The sequence below is a fragment of the Miscanthus floridulus genome, chromosome 8 (genome assembly GCF_019320115.1).
Source record: "Miscanthus floridulus cultivar M001 chromosome 8, ASM1932011v1, whole genome shotgun sequence".
Taxonomy (NCBI): domain Eukaryota; kingdom Viridiplantae; phylum Streptophyta; class Magnoliopsida; order Poales; family Poaceae; genus Miscanthus; species Miscanthus floridulus.
Window position 1 is genome coordinate 62,684,373 of NC_089587.1, and position 6,857 is coordinate 62,691,229.

At 48.1% G+C, this 6,857-nt stretch overlaps 1 pseudogene; it reads right to left on the reverse strand.

The window, feature by feature from the left end:
• Positions 1-1,253: 1,253 nt before the first annotated feature.
• LOC136476514 (BTB/POZ domain-containing protein At1g30440-like) lies at positions 1,254-6,410 on the reverse strand (annotated as a pseudogene).
• Between the last annotated feature and the right edge of the window lie 447 nt (positions 6,411-6,857).

The window sequence follows — 6,857 nt, forward strand, 5'->3', positions numbered from 1 at the left end:
TATGTTAACATCACCCAATACTTAATGAACTTGCATATGAAGCAGTTATAAAAAGGGACATCAACATCTAATTAAACTAAAACTAAAACAAGGGGACAAGGCTGTTTGGCCCCGTTCGCTGGTCTGAAACTTGGTTGAAAAACACTGTTCCGGCTGAATTATTGTGAGAGAAAAATACTGTTTCGGCTGAAAAAAGAAGCCGAACAAGCCATTTTTAAGATAAGCGAATGTGTTGATACCACCCGATACTTAATGAACTTGCATAATCAGTTCTAACAAGGGTTATCAACATCTAATTAAACTAAAACTAAAACAAGGGGACAAGGTTCAGCATAACATAATTCGCAATACAGATATAATGCTACCCTATGTCGCCAACTCGCCATGTGTGCATTCCACTCACACGAGCCTTGCACAAGCAACTGAAAACTAAGCGAGCACGGACCATATCACATTTTAACATTATCCCAAGTCCACCGGAGCCATGCAATTCGGTTCTTTGGAGTGGTAATGCACCTAAACGCCGCACGTCGTCCTGGTGACCTAAACCTTGGCGGGACGGCTCGATCTGCACAGAAGAGTCAGTAGTGCGCGCGTGCGGGCTCGCCGTCGCCGCGAGGAACGCCCGCCAGCGGTGGGGAACGCCGGAACGGGTGACAGAATCCGCGCGAGGTCGCCGTCGCCGCCCAGGAATGCCCCCCGACGTCGATGGGGGACGGGTGAGGGAGGCGTCGCCAACTCGATTTAGCGCCTCCTAGCGCCAGTGACCTGGCCGGAGGGCGGAGAAGTGGGCGGCGACTGGGGCACCAAACCCTAGAGCAGGCGAGTCCTCTCGAGACTCGAATCCGCCGGAACCGAAGGACGGAGAAGACGGGGAAGGGAAGTCTGTGTGCAGCTGCAGCCCAAACAGCCGCAGTAATCAGAAGCGAGCAGGCCTGGGCAGCTGCTTCGGCTGCAGCCGATGGGCTGTGCTTTTGTGCAGCTGCAACCCAAAAAGCTGCAATAAGCAGAAGCGAGCAGTGCATTGTTCACTGACATGCTTGAACATAACATAACACTTTCAGCGGTCCTATGAAATCATATTTGAATTCAAATACTAAAAAACGGCAGGCAGTCTCGTTAGGGTTTTCTCCCAATTTGATTTGAGAAGAACAAGTGACAAGGCATTTATCAAAATCAATGCGTATGTCCTCTCAAATTTGAGTTTTGAGAGTGTTTGAACCCAGAAATTTCACAAAAACTTGGTAGGATCCTACTAGTAAATTCCTTTCAGATTCATGGACATGTACAAGTACAACAGAAAACATGGAACAGCTGGAGCATATTCCCTTGAAATCTGGATGGATGTCAAAGTCCAAAAGATATTGGTAACGCTATGCATTTTCACTGAGCAAATGTCAAAAAAACATGAGGATCACAATTATATCGATAGTGTCTCCCTCAGTCGTGTTGATCCAGGGCCTATACTGTGTGTTTGTAGATATCTAACAGGCTGACAGGTTCATCTTGTGCTTCCTGTGCTTCAGCTGCAGCGCGCCATCACTGGCAGCGCCACCCTTGACCACGGCCAGCTTGTCCTCGCTCCCCGTCGCCACTGCCTTTGACTTTGACTTTGACTTCGACGTCTCCGGAGCAGCCTCCTTGTCCTTGGTGCTGCAGACGGGCTTTGCGGTGAGCGCGAACGGGAACCTGCTCTTGCCGGCGCTCCGGCTGCGGCCGAGCCGCTCGATGTCCTCTCTCATGGCGGAGCACTCCTTCTCCAGCTCGAAACACCCGCTGCTTCATGCTGTCCATGCCTTCCCGAAGCGTCTGATTCTCCCTGGCAGCCAGGGGCCAGCCGGCGCCACGGTGGTGCTCGCCCGAGACAGGCAGGCCGCCAAGCTGCCGCGAGACGCCGCCGCCGCCAACACCATCAAGCGGCTCTGAGATCATGAGGCATTCAGCGATGGAGCTCCAAAGCTGGAGCTGCTCGAAGAAGAGCACCTGCACGATGATGCGGAGCGGGAGGCGCTCGTTCTGAGCCGCGTGGGTGCAGGCCCCCAGGGACAGCTTCTGGCAGTCCATCACCCAGCAGAGCTCTTCCTTCTCGGATTCTGACAGATGTGGATGTGCCTACCAAACGAAAACAAAGTGGACTGTGAGCAAATTAAACATGAAGGTGATCGATCTGCTAGCATGATAAATGACAAACATTCTGTTACATAAATAGATACAAGGTAAATTATGTCCTAGGTGCAATTAAAATGCAACAACGATATCAGAATATGACTTGAATACAACAGTATGGAGTAAGCATCATCTCGATGCAACAAAAGTCATAGGTTTCTAAACCTCATCTTTCGAACAATGGACAGTGAGAACAGCCATGCACCGATTCCTTTCCAATGCAATGATACTACCAATACTGAAGGATATGAAAGAACTTTGAAATGCATATGCAGTGAAAAATTAACTTTATCTGTGTTCTTGAGGAAGTGAAAATTTTCACATACAAGGAAACTGCTATGTTCACAGAAACAAAGAGCAGATATAAACAATTGTTACCTTGAGATATATGTCAATAGCACGATAAAGCCCATCATCTATTGGACGAGCATAATCTGGTATAGCAGCAGCCAAAGACCGAAACTTTGGCAACTTCAAGTTCATGTCTGGTGCAACTTCAGCTAGATAACCATCAATCAACTTAGCAACCATTGTTATTGGCATTAAAGACGGTGAGGCTAACATTTGCCCATCTTCACCAATGCCAGGGGAGGCCCCACCAGTTTCTTGGTCCATTGCCAAGAAATGGTCTACAATCCTCTGCACACAGTCCACATCATACAGTGTTTCCACAGAATCAGAGACATTCGGTATCAAAAGATCTTCCAGGCTGGCCTTGTCAAGCTGCATACCTATCCGTCTCTCCAAGTTCGACACGCAGGAGGGACTGGCTTTCAGGAAGATTGCCTGTAGCGCAGAAGGCCAAACAGTAGCTTGCATGATGTAACACCCCTTTGGAAAGGTAGTAGTCGATCGATCTCCTCAAGAAGATACTTCTGGTCATCTTCAGAAGGGATGGATGTTAAACTAGTCATAGAAAGACAGTTGCTGACATCACCTGATGCTTTTACGCCGATTCAAACCAGGCAAACGCCTTTTGGCATAATGGTTAAGGGATCCAACGATAATCTCCTGACTGATGCCCCGATACTTCCATGGCTGAGATGAGTTTTTTGTATAACGGAAGGCTTAAACATGAGACATCATCATACCACCAATCCGGGCTGCTATTTCTTGGCCTTGCTCCTGTGCTAATACCATTCCACAAGAGGACTTCCCTCCAGGACTCTGCATGGGGCCTCCATACTGGGCTACATGGCCAGCCAAATAGATCAGGGTCACTGCATGATCTAGTTGCAATAGAGTCTACACACCTCTTTACAATTTGCAATCTTTCAGCAACTTCAAGGACATTGTCACAAGTTTGAAGCGCCTTGACTGAATCCTTCCAGCTCCTGAGGACTGTTTGGGTAAGGAAGTACTCTGTCTGTGCGATCAAATTTTCCTCAGATATCTCTTCGGTCATCTCAAGATAATCAGCAGCACAATGAAGGTGTACAACGTTGGAGGCAGTCATTTCAAACTTTACACCATAGCAAAATTTGGCAGCCAGTTCAAAAGCCTTTGCTCCACCAGGAATGTCAGATAGATCAATGGTACAGCTATCGTCCCCCTTATCGATTTTCTCTCTGATAAGCTTCTCCTAACAGGCCACTTTTTGATAATAGAGGAAACTGTAACAGACCCAAATTCAAAGAAATGAGTCAAGTTGCACAAATGGTGTGAAACGAATGGAAAATGGTACGAAAGAAAGAAACGGTTGTGGAATGATTCTGGTGAAAATTTACCTTGTGAAGATGGAAAGACTGTTCCCCAACTACCACAGTTATATCACTGGGAAGACCAGATGTGCAGTACCTGCAACATAATGGACATAACTTTTCATCATTCATTTTCTCTTTGGATAACTCAATCTTTAGTAAAACATGTATTTCGACAACTTTAACAGAGGGACATGCATGAAAATAAGTAGAGAACTCATCCCAGTAAACCATAGTACAAGACAATTTTCTTGCCCTCATGAAAAGGATCCACAATAGGCATCATGTCATTGTATCCCTGGTTATGGGCATTCAGTTGCTATTCAGAAACATTAAAGACTGTTAAAGAGTACAGATTATCCAAAACCATGAAGCTATCAAGGCCTGCTATTTCAGAGACAGATAGAGAAAAAACAAACTTCAGATTAACAAAGAGATGGCTAAAAAACGATTAAAAACACTTGATCAATTGTTATCAACACTACTGATAAATTTTGAACAAGTTAGGTCTTTGATTGAAGCAGCGATCACATATGTTCTTCTGCTCCTGATCCAAATAGGCAGTTCTAAGTAAGAGATTGTTCAGTAATAAAAGATAGTTCTTCAAAGCTCAGGCGTTGTACTAGGTAGAGCAATAAGTTATCTCAAGTAGCATAATTGCAGAAGTGTATTTACACGCTGCAGGGCCAGTATCAGCCAGAGTACCCAGCATAATGTGGTGACAGTGCAAAGTGTGAAGGACCAAATTCGGTCCATTTAGTGCTCACCATGTGCGAGGCACTTACAAGTCAGATCATAATACAAGCCCCCAAAGTCAACGGAAATAATTGGCAAATAAAAGGGGGATATCGCGGCTGTAAATACTAAACCTAGGACAAGATTTCCTCACTACACGCGCTCTATGTACCCACTACTGCCTTCACTTCAATAAGTTCCAAAGCAGTACAAAAGAAAAGAAATGTTGGCCTCCACCAACAGATCGAATTTCGTCGTTGCCTAGAATGCATCGAAACAGAAATTTTAGTGGGCTCGTATTAACAGGCTGTATTTTCGACCACTGATAGTAAATCTATCCAGAAAGTGGTAGCAGCCAAAAACAAAAGATAAGGTTCCAATCTCTTATAGCTGGTTCCCACTTTCTGATTGAATCCCAGCCATTCGAGAGAAATGGGTTATATACTATAAGCAGAGCCGCAGATAGAGCCAAGAAGAAGAGGTTTGGCAGTGGATGTACGGCAGCTTCTAGTATCATGCATGGCACCTTTGATTCGGCGCATAGACAAATGCTAGTGGTCTATTGTGGTCGTAGGTATAACAATGATACATAATAACTGTATCATCAAATCAGTCAATTAAACATTGCGCAAATCAGTCAATTAAGCATTGCACAAATAAATCAATTAGTACGCCAGTAAACACTGCACAAATCAGTCAATTAAGCACTGCATATATTAAAAATTAAATAAACAAATGACTGTGCAGATTAGGCATGGCAAGGCAACTAGGCAGGGGAAAGTGCGTACCACTCTTGCCCTTGCTTCCGGAACACATCAGCCCTGGATCCCAGCTTGAGGCAGGCCATCATCCCGGACGGAGCTGCAGCTGGTTCCAATTTCCAACCTCTGCGGCGGCCACCCAGCAGGACAGTGGACACCACCACAATGGGCGCGCGGGGCGCGGGGTTCCTTGTGTGAGACGGACCAAAGGCAGCAGCGTACCGGCTTTCCGCCGCACCGCACGCGACGCGCTTGGACGGACCGAACTCTACAGGAAACCCCACCGACGGAAAACTTTCTTTCCCCCGCGAAAAGAGGCTCAATCAGTTATCAGTCCACCACGGGAGCCGCCGCCGGCGGCCGCAGCGAAGTGGAGAGCAGAGCACGGGGGGTGGGAGCACTGGGAGGTTGAGGCTCAGAAGGCGACGCTGAGGATCCGCCAGAGCACGCGGAAGAGCCAGACGAAGTTGCACATCTGCAGAGAAGTGATTCTGATCCAGGAGAGGGGAGCGGTCAGGACTCAGGAGGAATTCGGGGTTCGCACGCCGGAATTAGGGAGCTTTATTTGGAAATAAAAAGGGAACGAGAGATAAAGTGAGCAATCGCGTACCTGAACCGGGGACAGAGAAATCCGTGGCCTGTTCACACCACACCGCCGGCGGCGCCGTCCGAAGAGGACGCTCTCCTTCCAGACCCTCGCGGCCTCGCCGGCGCCGGCACCTACGGCCGTCCACGCGCCAAGATCCAAGCTTTACGCGGGGAATCAACCGACGGCGCTTGCGCGCGCGCGCGCGCTAAACCCACTGGTCAGGGTAAGGAGGAAGAAGGGAGGGACGGACCCCTGGAGGCAAGAACCCCGCGGCGTGGCGGATACAGAGGAGAGAGAGGCAGGCGGCGCGGGCTTGGCTTTTGTTTATGGAAGGGGCGGGCCGTACAAGGGAAGGGAATGTTGCGGGCGCGAGAGCATCCAAGAACTAGTAGAACATTCTGTTCTATGGCGTGGCGCGGCGCGGAGGGCAAGGGCCGGGAGGAAAGGACAGGGGGCAAGCAGGGGAGGCAATGGTAAGGAGGGGCAGCTGGCCGGAGAGAAGGGGAATGGAATGGAAGGTGAAAGGGATTGCTGGTGGTGGGGCCCGAGTCCAGCAGGACCAGTCCACTTTGTCGCTGTGCTCCCTTCCTTTTTATTATTTATTATTTTCGGAATCTCTCCTCTGTCCCTGTACGTATATACGAGTGTTGGTCCATTGACAGGCGGCACGGCACGGCAGCCATGCACCAAGCAGGCAAGCACCATGGACCATGGTCCATGCCTGCACGGCTGCACCCGTCCATGGAGGTACTAAGTAGAACCAGTACAAGTCTAGAAGGCGACATGGCCTTGTTTAGTTCTCTAAAAGTGCATTATGTAAAAAGAAGATTTTTCATCATATCAAACTTACGATATATGTATGGAGTATTAAATATAGACGAAATCAAAAACTAATTATACAGTTTG